We start from the raw sequence: 13,929 nt of genomic DNA, 5'->3' as shown, positions 1-13,929 counted from the left end.
GAAATAGAAATAGATGCAATTGTTACTGAAACTGGGAAGTAAGATTAATCTGATTTCCCAACAATTATATAATGTTAAGTTGCAGGTAAGACGACAGAATGATTGGGTAATTGTGTTACCTTTCTCCAGTTCTATTCCTCCAATGAAACGCTAGATATGGTTCTCCTTTACACATCGCATTTGTAAATTGTGTAGCTAAATCCTGTATATATGCGGCTCTTTTGAAAAATCTACCAACAATTGTATGAATGCTTCTAGAAGATTTCGGTATCACAGTGTCAATTGTGATAACACATGTCGCATTTAAAAACGTATCACAGCCATAGCCACCCTTATTTGTTCCGTTATCAATGCGAAATGACAGTCCTATATCAGATTGTATTTTGTTATTAACATATTCGAAATTTATCTGTTTTTGTTTTCTGCAAACACTGAACGCTGCTTTTCCGTCACACTTTTCATAAAACGAGTGCGGTGTTATTAATGAAATAGAGGAATTTGCCACCATGCTTCTAACATCAAATGTGTCTTCCCAACTTCTTATAGTAGATCCATTAATTTGCGTTTTATGAACTGGAATTGGATAAGTAGCAATAGAGCAGTTCCTGTATTGGGCAGCAACCATTGCAGACACGAGGCGCTTGAAGTTGTTTTGAGGTCCACTTTTGGGACGGATAAAAGCAGGCATGATGAAACATAAAGGGTCGTGGTTTTTGTCGTATTCTACCAACTGAAAACGCATAGAAAATATGTCTTAGCAATTTGATAGCTAAACCATGCCATTGTCAGGCAAAAATGCACTTGCCCATAAACGTCGCCGCAGGCCGTTTGGGTTAGGTATCGTCAATGAAAATGTCCCCCTACAAAACTTGGATAAAGAGTATATTACTGACATAATAGGTTTATTCGTATCAGTTACCAATTGCGAAATTAAAACATCGTAAATTTGCCAGTAATTCATAACATACTCCATATATTGTCAAAATTTGTACCATTCAATACAAGAAGTCCAGGTCGTTCTAATTAACCCTCGCTCACTATGATAGTGGTGCACTCTTCGGTGCACTACATACACAATAGAGACAGAGAAAAATCAATTCCAAAATTATTTGATAAACCAGATGTTTAACAATAATATCATACATGTAACAGCTCTTACTGAAATCCGTAAAAAGAGAAAGACAATTTTGACCAAAAAAATAGTATACAGAGATCAGAAATAAACTCACATATTCAAACCCAGGAACAATGAAACCACAATTGCTTGCACAGCTTAGTATCCACATTGACAGATGATTCATACAAACAAATAGTTTTATGTAATTATTATGTGCGATATAAGTGGTATTTTAAAAATACTATGCGCAGAACTTAACATCGCCATATGAAAATGTTACAATTAAGACACAGAACAGCATATTTATATCAGAATTGACAATCGGAAAATGAGCAGAGTTAAACTGCCAATGTATACAATTGCAAGAATGTGCCTACATGCCTAGCTCTCCCAGTGTAAACTAATTATTGAAAACAGCACTGCATTACCTGCCATTACCAATCTTCCGAGACAATAAAGTAGTCAGTAATTTGTATAGCAATGCATTCAATCCAGCTATTGTACAGCAAACCTGTTTTCTCTGATACACTAACAGATTATGTGAGGGGAACTATTTGAATAACTGGACTTATTCTGAGGGATATGCCAATGTATTCCCTATAAACTGTCGCCGAGACTAGGGAGACGAAAACGGCATAGGCGTTGATGAAACATAAAGAGAAGCACACAGACAAATAGACAATATTCATAATAAATCGAAATTATCGGACGATTACACTACACTGAAGTTATAAATAATCAATGACATGAATATACATTACATTATATTGAAAAGGCAGGATAAGTAATTTATTAACATATGACATACCTTAGGTTTCAATGCAGGTATTTTGACTAAATGATAGTCATATATGATAACAAGTATTACCATGATTACAAGAAGACTTGGCATGATATACTTCAAGAAAGTAATAGATACACTCGCCTTTCCCATTTCATATGATTGCTTTTGGCTTGTTCTTTCAGATATTGTCTACTGAAATTTGATTTTTTTTATTATCAAACATATGCATAGACATATTGGACACAAATCATGTGGTAAAACTTTGCGGTATTGAACGCGCATTGATTTATAATGAAATATGTATAAATAATTATCATGTTATTGAGGATACATTGTAGTGTAATAGAAATCCATACTAAGACATGTAAATTGCTTTTATATCTTGCATTGCAATATAAGTATAGAACGACTCTGACAAAATCACTTCTCAATATAAGCTTTTTCCTGTCAATTAGCAAATCAAATAATAAGACATTTAGTTTCCAAACGTTATTGTTAATCGAAATCATTATTTTCTTTGATCAAGAATCACCACAATGTAGCAAATTACTTCAAATTTATAATTATTGCAGTGGTCGTTAATGGTACTATCACTGAACAGTAACTGGTTTTGATCATCTTACAGTTTCTTTTCTGTGTATATGGCATTGTATTTGCTCATATGTTTAAATGAAGGAAGGAACGAAACATACTAAATAATTACAAGTTCCAGCAAACAAAAATAATAAAAAATACATAAAGTATAATCAACGTCACATGGCTTCGAAATAATGGTATTGGTTGTTAAGATAATATATTCAGCTCTGAAATATATAGCAAGTTGGAGCAATAATGCTCTATTTTATGCATTCAATCCAGCCATGTACACTATGTGAAATGGTTTTTTTTGTAAGTTAAATGTCGGAAAAATATGTTGTCCAGTTTTTTTGGAAATTTATCGTCGAACATTTTATTTCATTTCCAACAATCCATTATGGGAATCTAAGTATATGACCAGTAATAACGAGCCTTCCAGATATCGATAAACTTGGAACATCACTGCTACATCATGCTGCTTAAAAAAGCTATTACTAATATATCAAACATAAATACTTATACAAAAGCCGTAATGAAAAAAAGTTCAAGAACATGCAAAAAACGTATGGCAACAAGTGACAAAACAAGTTACAAGAACAACAAAAAAACTGACAATAGTCAGGCAATTGACATTAAAATCGGAACATGTTAGTGTTTAGGCAACCAGTTCTGTACAATACTTCAGGTTAAGTATTTTTGACATAATACGATGATGTTATTTAAAGATCCTGGCGTTGCGATTAGAAATTTTAAAATCGCATTAGATAGGATAGATAAACATTAAAAATTCATAAAAAGTAAAACTAAACTGTTTATGCTATCATTTATCTTTAATAATGAACTACTTTGTTTATAGTGTTTTCGGGGGCAAAATAATGTTTATATGTTTTCCGTTATTTTGCGTATTGAGTGTTGACATGCCTCGTCAAGATTTAAGTTTGGTGATAACCAGCCATCATAACCAACAATGTTTGCATACCCACTGATTAACTGCTCAATCATTTACTAATGCTCTACTTTGATATTATGATGTATAAGGTCAGACATGCATACCTGTTCTGTAATTTTACACTTTCATAATTTGAGTTTTCTCATTGTGTAGCTATAAAAAGTATGTTTTACCTAAGTTGCCATTCAATTATGGAAAGTGTAGGCTAGCTAGCAGCGTGTTCCATTACCGAGCGTGAGTATCACGAGAAAAGTTAAAGCATTTAGAGACATTATGCTCTCATGCTCCATGTTTGTGTTGTATCTCCTTCATTAATTAGCCACATAAGGTGCATAGATGGAAAAGTTGTGTGAATATAGTGTCAAATTAAACAGTCGTACACTCACCGTGATCACAGATATTTGTAAGATGAATAAAAGCTATACGTAGTGATATCATACAATCACACGCTGCCACGTTGTAACTTAGTCTCACCTAGTGTTGCGTGTAGTAGATATGCTATACCAACTCTGTATATGGGTAGGTTGTTATCAGCATCGTGTTAACTATTAACGAAAAACACCTAATAATATGCACTATTTTTCTATCTTATGTGCGGGTAATCTTACTCAATTTTGGAGGCTTATTAATATAATTCTTCCATACATACCCCCTTTACTAAACATAAGCTTCGCAACCATTTCTATGTCATTTTTATTTTGTTGCCTTTGTATTTATTCAAGCTTGAACTTGAATTCTTTATTGTAATTGAGTTTAATTAATCTCCAGTTATATCGCAAACCTATAGAGTCACGTTTTAATCTAAAGCAACTATATTAAAAGTTAATTCAACTATATTGAAATGTGATTTAATGTGTGTCGTCACAGCGATGGTAAGACGTGTATATATGTATGTGTGTGCGTGTGTATGCGTGTTGTCTATCAAGGGGTCAAAACCCGACCTCTTGACCTCGAAACAGTTCGTGTGAAAATGATGGAAGAAGCCATTAACATTTAGTCAGTAAACCCGCACACGAGATTGAGATAATATTAAGAGTGTTGCATTAATAGGTAACATATGCCGATACCTTGTGTCAAGATACATCATTAAGTAAGTTATTTGGTCACGATCTCCTCAATTACAGAGTTGGTATAGCATATCTACTACACGCAACATTAGGTGAGACTAAGTTACAACGTGGCAGCGTGTATGATGTCACTCCATATTGCTTTCTTTATGTTAAATATAACTGAGGTAAGTGTACGACTCTTTAATTTGACAATATAAGCACACAACGTTTACGTAAATATGCTTCGTGTGGCTGAATAACTACAGAAGAAACAACAAGGTACCTGATTACAGCCAACACCAGCATGATTCTATCCTAGAAATATGCACTCAGTTATCTTGTCTAGAATAGAAGTTCTAGAATAAAAAAACAACAATTGAATCCCTGCAGTGGTGTTTACGCATGTAATTTTGTTGGTCTGAGTGTATGTTAATAGGATGTATACATATTTAAATTCGGCAATGGCATTGAGCTCAATATTTTTCAAAATGAATAGTGAATAGTGTCGATTAGTGCTGACAGCATCTTGTCTCTGAATGTTTTCAATCTTATTTGTTATACCCACGTACACATTCTTAAACTATAGAATCTAAAATTAAGTGAAACATATTTTTTTATTCCTACACAATGGGAAAATACACTTTATAAAAAGTCGATAACAACACAACGGTATGTATGTTCGATCTTATACATCATAATAAGGGGATTGGGATGTATAGAGAAGAGCAAATATTTTCGAGAAAATCTGGTAAAATCACAAAATGTTATCTATTGATAATGTGTTTAAGTAAATCGAGGAAAGCCATCCCAATCCCCTGCACATGGGCTTATGTTCCTGAGTACGAAGGAAAACAAGCTGTTGGTTTCAGTTATGTCATGGCTTAGATGATGAACTTAGGTCAACGACCTGGCTTTTGCGCTCCAGGCAAACTGAACAGTCAAGCTAGTCCAGTATGTTTTCACATCCTTACAGTAGTTCAATATTGAAGATGGTTTGTAGTCGGTTGTATTGGCTTGTCTTATAGTTTGGTTAAAATGACAAACCAGGGTTTGGTATGCAGACTGAAGTGGCCTCAGCAGTTGTAGGACAACATTTAGAGTATGACAAAAACTCCAAAGAGCCTCAACCGTCGATGGCCGCACTGCCAACTCCTACGTCAACGTCATCAGGTGAAAGTTGTGGAGATACGGTAACGCTAACGCGTGACCAAAAATATGACAGACACAAAATGAAATGTTATTTCATTCCGGCATGATCTGATGAACGCTCGTAGATAAGTCATAAAGATGCTGACATGTTTTGCATTTGTTGTAAGCCATACCCTGATTTGGCCGATAAAAGCAGTCCGCTATTTAAAGGGACAACAAACTTCAGGTTGGATCCATTGAAATCATATGAAAAAACACAAGAAAACATGGCATGTACTCGTCGCTATTTTCGTTATGTTTGGGCAAAACAAGTTGCAGAAAATAAAACAGGCTAACATGTGCCCAAACCTGTTGACAGAAACCCCTATAGGCAAGGCAGTATCAACATTAAATGCCGAATAGAGGGAGAAAGTTATTTAGGACTGCTTATGCGAAAAAGGGTAAAACCATTTTCTGACTTTGAAATGATGTGTGAAGTTCAGGAGCTAAATGGCCTGCAAATAGAAGAAAATTAGAAATATAGCCAGCTTTAAAATGTTTAAAGCTATTGTTGAATGTCAGAAGAAAATTATGCAAGATGAGATACTGGAAGTTAACTTTCTTAGCATTATTGGTGATGGGTCAACTAATGCAGCTGAGATAGAGCAGGAGATTGTTTTTTTCTGAAATATGTGAATCCCACTGATAGCATGCCAGTATGTAGACAAGTTGATACTGTACCACTAGAAGCAGCAAATTCTGATGGTCTTTTGCAAACTTTGGATAGTGGGTTATCACAGGTTGGACTTAGTTTTGAAAAACTCAAGCCTGATAATGAGGAAATTAAGCGAAGCTTGGTAATGGCTAATTTTGATGGTGCTTCATTGAATGTTGGTAATAAAAATGGTGTTACAAAAAAATTAACTGACATAAATCCTGCCCTGGTATCCTTACAGTGCATTGCTCATAAATTAGAGCTAGCAGTTCTAGATGCTAACAAAGATAATCTGGCTGTCATGGGTAAGTTTGAAGAAACCCTGAAAAGACTCTTCATGTTTTACCACTACTCACCTAAAAGAAGAAGAGAGCTGAAGGACATCTCTGGTGGTTTGGAACATGATCTGTCTCACATAAGCGGAGTGAAGCAAGTACGCTGGCTATCTAGTAAGGAGCGAGCAGTAAAAGCTATCAAGAACAATTATGAGGCCAGTTGTGACTCACCTGGAACATGCTAGTACAGATAAAAATTCCAGTACTGATAATTCAAGCCGTGCAAAGGGCTACTACAGAACTATCGCTGTAATCAAGTTTGTAAGACTGCTCCATTTCCTGCTCAATTACTTACCTATATTAGCAAATCTATTTAAGACAGACATACTAGAAGAGACTTACCTGGCATTGAATGCAATAAAAGCATATCCTGGCAAGAATATGAATGACTTCAATGACAATTTCAATGATGAAACACTGATGTTTGGTAACATTAAACTTCACAGGTCACAGGGAAGGCAACCAAGTAGTGCATTGGATGCAACATACATAGACAAATTAGTTGACAACACAATAAAATACATTAAAAAACGGTTTGAAATATTGGAGGAAAAGCCAATTTCACTTCTCATGATGATATTTAACTTTCAGAAGTGGCCAATAGATAACCATCTTCTAGCTGCATATGACAATGATGAGCTTACACAACTACTTATGGATTACCTGCACATTTATTTTTCAGAAGGTGGGAGAGATAGAATTTTTCATCAGTGGCCTGCACTGAAGGTACATTGCAGACAATGGCGTACAGCAAAACTTATATATAGCTTGATGTTGCAAACAAAGCCTCCTTATCTGACTGATATGCTGAAACTATGCTAGAATTTGTAATGGATGTGTCACCCAGTACAGCCAGCTGTGAGAGAGCTTTCTTAAAGCAGAACATCGTTAAAACTCAGCTAAGAACTTCACTGACACAGGAGTCTCTACGCAATCAGTTAATGATCATGCTTGAAGGGCCTGCACTGAGGGACTTCAATCCCGATAGTAGCATAACCCGACGGCTAGAGAGCAGTATTCGCAAGAAACACATTTTTGGACATAAAATAAAGTAAATACGGATAATCAAATTGATAAACATATTATTGGACAGTTCTGCAAAGTTAGATTCATAAGTAAATACCAAATGCACATTAAAAAATACAATACTGTATGTACACTGTGTCATAGTAATAAAAATTCATGACAATAATATTGAGGGCTAGTGATTACTTAGTCAGGGCTAGTTGATTATCTTAGTGACTAGTCCTGGGCTGGTGAGTTTTCATAAAAGATTTCAAGCCCTGATGTAATACAAATGCCAGAATATGCAAATTAATAACAGCACAGTAATAAACTGAATTATTATGGTATAACACTCAGCAAAGTTTATTGATATAATAGTCATGAAAAGATAAATCAGAATTCGTCATGCATCAATCAGTTAGCCAGTGCAGTGACAGAGAACGGGGAAAAGGGGGCGGTCGCACCTCAAAAAAATGTTGACCCCATCCAAAATCGAGCTGAAAGCCATTGTGTCAGCAACATTTTCCCCTAAAATGCAGGAGTTAGCGTTTCAGAGGGTGTAGATTTCAAAATTGTTGAGGGGGAGCATGCCCCCGGACCCCCTAGAAAGGTTGCGTGAGGTTGGTGAGCAGATTTCTCGAGAATATTATTACTGTTTGCAGTGTTGCTCCACAATATAGAACATATGAACAGTTTGCCGTTGTTTGTCACATTTTGGGGGCAAACCTCCATTGCTGTAACTATTAACGATCTATTTGACTCACTACTATGATATGACATGCACGATAGTTCGACGTCGTCCACTAACAGTCTCGCAAATTGTATAATCTGAGCGCGAGAATCCATGTGTGTTAAAGTAGTAGTGATGTCGATGCTCGAATTACACAGCACAGAAAGTTCAGCTCACTATATCATGGGACTTATCTTAGTTCAGGTTATACACTTAGCTGAATCAGATAACAACAATTTGCTGGATACAAAGTTCAGCTCACCATATCATGGGACTTAGTTTAGGTTATACAGCTGAATCAAATAACAACAAGTTGCCGGATACATTAGCGATTCTGCACGACTGAAATTGTTTACTCAGATCAAGCACTTCTCTTGTCGAATATCGCCACTATCACCTTGACCTGTAACTTTTTTCACAACTTTTATATTGGTAATGCAATCGGTTCTCACCTTTTTGCACTAACTTACCAGTAAAACACTACATCATTCAAGAAATAAACTAATAAACTATATTAGTCTCCAATAAACTATAATTACACTAATAATTATAATTGTTAATGCTAAAATTCAAATATGTCTGTGTTGAATTATTGATCACAAAAGTTATAAGTTTTGTCAATTTAAATTATAAAACCAAGAAACAATGTCTCATAAACTGTGTCCAATATATCTAGTCGCAATCCAATATTTTGCCATGCTCTACAGCCATACAGAAAAACTCTCGCAAAGATGTATAAAATTACATTGTATACTGGCCGATGATTAATCTAGCTACATCAAATTCTAAAGATCCTCCGAGAGACTCAGAAAGATGTGCCGTTAATGAGGGTAATGAGATTGTGGGAATTACAGGAAAAGAGAATGATGTCAGGCAATATCTGAAGCAGACGTGAAAATGTGTGACAGAGATGTTTTGGATAGTTTCAACAAGACTCAGGCATGAAAGAGGTCCATAGCAATAAGAAAAACCTGCATTTAATTCTATCAGTGTTAAAAAGCTCCTTCCACCTTCTACAATAGGACTCCTCAGTCTTACCCACTTTTTTGAAAAACACGTTTCAAAATTAACAATTGAACTTCCAAAAGTGCCAGTGGACCAAGTAAGGTTATATTCCAATAGTTGCGATATTACGTATTATATTATACCAGTATATTTATGGTGTTAATCCATTGATTTAATTGGTCCAAACACAACATTTGCATATGCAATCAATGGTATAGTGGCTGTTATTGCACGGCTAAACGAAGTGGTCCTGGAACATGAATTGACTACAGGTTTAATACGGGAATACATAAGACCGGTATTATTTAATTTTTAGGGAAATATAGTGTTTAAATTTTAGAAGAATATTAAAAAAATTACTGAATTAAAAACATCTCAAAAGTTATATAATCATAATATTGCTTTTTGTTAGCATCGGTCGTTGGGTGATTGTCGTTCGCCACACAAACCTAAACCACTGTCCCTTAACACCTGGAGGTGTCTAAACGAACGCCAGAACGCTGTGTTCTACGTGTTGTGACTTTGAGATGTATTGCGAACCTCCAACAAAGAAAACATGATCTTTAAGTAATAGATGAGATTGAGAGATTGAAGGACAAAAAAAATGCAAGAAACTACGAGTCACAGGCAAAACAATAACAACCGGTGTCCGGTAGCGCCGTTCAAATTCCAGCTGACAAAATTGCACCCGGGTAATTGCCATCTGTTTCAAAGAACACGGGACAACGCAGAATTCTACGACGATATATGGTATTGTGATTCTCCACTATTGGAGATGATGAATCTAATGTCGATAGCTAGCCAGAGTTGAGACAATGCGTATTATGTACGTGTCACAAAAACGATGAGAGAATCCGATCTTACACCAGAAAACATACCACAGAACAACGACAAAACTTGTCAGTCATACTGTCTCAAATCTGTTGTTATACCGAAGGTATCCAGGTCAGATGTTGGAACTGAGGTTGCCGTGCCGGTCGCCGTACATGATACACCACGTCCCGCCGTGTCTCAAATTTTGGTCGACCCAAGTACCGCTGAACGCCAAATATCCATAGTTACAGGTAGTATGACCAGTCACAAAATCGGTTTATTTCACAACTGTGTTTTCAGTGGGCACATTACAATCCAAATTGTACAAAAACCGGAATGAAAACGTGGAAAATTACCCAAATTGTACACGACCCTGTATTTCAAATGCGTTAACGCAGTCAGTAAATGGTCAGAAAGGTCATTTTTTGTTATTCTGTTTGTATTTACGCTGCTCTATTCACCATGTATTTCTTTTTGTTTTAGGGGCAAAACCCCTGGACTTGGGGAGTTGTTTTTGATTTGGTGAGCATTGTCTAAAATGTATACATGAAATAGTAACTTGTTCGAATTTATTATAAACATAAAATTCAAAATATGAAAATAATGAAGAACGGATGTTGTTCATCAACAGAGAAACTGCTACGTCATGAATAAATTAGCAGAATATTAAAAATTAAGCATAAAGTGTTCGTACGACTTCTAGAATTATACCTTTTTTATTTCATGTAAATTTAGTAAAAATGTTGCCGAATACGACTCTTGTCTGCGAATTATGGAACGTAAAGAAATGTCACATGTATTGTAACCATGTAGCACTATATAAATTATTTTTGTAATCTGTTACACAAGATAGTTTTCCATATTGCGAAGTTTCCACCAACATATGTGCGTATTATAACTGTGTAATTATCTTTCCGATGTTCATTACAAATGAGAAATATCAGCGTTTGTGTATAGCCATCAATATGTTACTTCTAGCCATGTTTGTTGATTTCCTCTTGCAGCCCTTAGACTAATGACAAATAACCAGCCAGTGAGCAACTTAAAATCCGGTATGCTTGACTACCTAGGTGACGGACGACAATTTGAAGACTACCTGGTATAAAACTGAGTGATCATTAGGACTACTGTAATTTGTATAGGACGTTGACATGCATTGGATTGTTCTACCATCAATGTGATACACATTGATGTGACATGTCTACCATTGCATTAACTATGAACACTAGTTATAGTGAAAGAACACTGTGCTGCTGTACTTGTAACAAGAGCAATTTATGTATTGATGACTAGAGCTGATATTGTATAACTAAATGAATTGCTGTATATTTATACAGGTTAGTGTAGAGGTCACCATAACTTGTGCGCAAAATTATTATTATGGTATTGGTATTCTATTGATTTATTGATTTCAATATGCACTAAGACATGTTTAGTTTCATCTATACCCGAATATAGATTTTTCTTCTCTGGTGCTGACGACTCACTATTCAGTATTCAAATTGGCTCATTGCAAGATTTGCCCCTCGGTAAGAACCTAGTTTATTGCTTGCTGTCACTCCCCTGTGAGACATCACTGTGACCAGTTCAATAAGTCAGTCAGTCAGTGTCGCCATTGTCGAACCCTCAAAGTCTGGTATTGTATCTATAGTGATTTTTGACATGTTGTGTCTGGAAACAGTAGTGCATTATCAGTGCTTCCAACATACTTCGTTAGTAAATTATTACTCTTGTAAATAGATATCTCGATTCCGATAAGAAAAATGCCAGACATGATTCAACAGGCTAGACAGGAAGGTAATAGTAACATGTTGACAAATGTATGTGCCAATCTTCAACAAGTGAATTATTAATTATTATTTAGGGCAAAAGGTCTTTGATATTTTCTGTTTTTTCGAACAGTCGTTCATTATTGAAAACAACGCTACATATGTTCATACAGAGTAGACAGCAAGCTAATAATAAAGCGCAGTGGTCGTCACCTGTGCACGTGCAGGAATTGAGTCCCAAGCGACGATGATTAAATTCGCTAAAAAACGACAGGCTATGGTCATCTGACGTATACACAGGCGACAAATCACCCGCTTTAAACAATAAACAAAAGTGTGTTCCAATCGTGAGATACTGACAGTAAAGGGGAAACATCAGCTCTTTTAATGGATTGACTTATTCTATAGAAGTGACGCAAAGCTAAATTGTACATGTAATCGTCTCATCATTGTCATCGAATGTTATGCAAATCTCTGAATAATAATTAAGCCTGTTTATAATTATATTATCAAACAATTGTTTAAGATGATACAACCTTTCCCAAGCCCTTAATGTAACCACCTAAATTACAAATTCCCTCATAAATCCAAGACCTATTTAAGTACACAGTTAATATGATAACATGTTCGAAGCATTTGAATGTGTTGAAGTATTATATCTTAAAGTTAAGACCTTTCTAATTGGAGCTACAGATGCAAATGGGAAGTGCATTGTGTACAGTAAGCAAAATTAGTAATGAAAAACAACTGAGATCAGCGAACAAGGACCACTGACAGGAGGTTTGCGAGGGTGTTGATTATTCAGTACCAATGTTTCGCACAATGTTTGGTTTTGGCAATAGTTATATTAGATTATCTGCTGATGTCCAATATCGGTTTAGGTTCAGAAGTACGAATATACGTTTCCGTCACACAGCCACGGCTTTGATAATGCAGATTATATCGTTTTTTTTTTTAGGTCGAGCAACCATAGAAAAGCAAAATAATTGCAGCTCACCTAGCTACACTAGCAGGAATTACACTCTGATTGGATTGAAAGTGCGTCCGTTGGGTCAAGTTAGATACTTAGCGTTTATACAACAAGCATGCGTCCTTGCACACCAAATATGATACAGGGGCAAATATGATTGACAGATAATCTAAGATTCCACCTTTCAAAATGCTAAATATATCACTCTATTAATCTTGTATATATTTCTCTATATTAGGCCTCTTCTATTATGTATTTGCCACGATAATATAAGGGTATTACGAGGATACCTCAAAGTACGCACAAAGACAGTATAGCGGAAGTATCGACCGACGCTCAGCGGGTCAATGCGACGGCGTACTGCCTGAGTGCATATTTTGAGGTATCCCCGTAATAAACTCATTATTATACATCTTTTCCTTCTGAGACACATCATGGGAATGCCGAAATCAGACAACTTTAGAACAGAATCAACTCACTTCTTTGTTTCGCGCCAAACCCTGACGGCAGCCATGATTCATCCCATATTTGTTTTCGCAGTTTCGTATATGATAGGATGAAAATACCCTGTCAAATTCCGCAAAATTACGGCACGCTGTAGCTCATAGCGTTTCGGTGACTGGTGTTTAATATTAATTGTAATAATAACTGTTATACTAATAACTGTCTGGCATGTTCCAACATACATGGTAAATGCTGCTCAATGTATTTCACACTGTATATCAGATTTCAAAAGATTAGTACAGGTTATTTTACTTCTCAGTCAGTATGACAGTGTCTCGTCAGAGCTCATATAAATAATATTAAATATTATTCAAACCTAGCTACAATGAAACCACAATTGTTTTCACGCAAGTGGCACAGTACGAAAACGCCATGATGGACCTGTCGCCATAAGTATTATTGTGTGAGACACATTATAAATGGCTTTCATTAACAAGTCATAGAACTATTTTGATTGTCCATAATCCGCAAGACAGCTGT

At 35.7% G+C, this 13,929-nt stretch overlaps 1 pseudogene; it reads left to right on the top strand.

The window, feature by feature from the left end:
- Positions 1–6,313: 6,313 nt before the first annotated feature.
- Positions 6,314–7,845, top strand: LOC144356977 (zinc finger protein 862-like; annotated as a pseudogene).
- Positions 7,846–13,929: the final 6,084 nt, after the last annotated feature.

This window comes from Saccoglossus kowalevskii, unplaced genomic scaffold (genome assembly GCF_978046115.1).
Source record: "Saccoglossus kowalevskii unplaced genomic scaffold, keSacKowa6.1 SCAFFOLD_235, whole genome shotgun sequence".
NCBI lineage: Eukaryota > Metazoa > Hemichordata > Enteropneusta > Harrimaniidae > Saccoglossus > Saccoglossus kowalevskii.
Note: the sequence above shows the minus strand (reverse complement) of the source record. Positions and strands in the feature narration are given on the sequence as shown.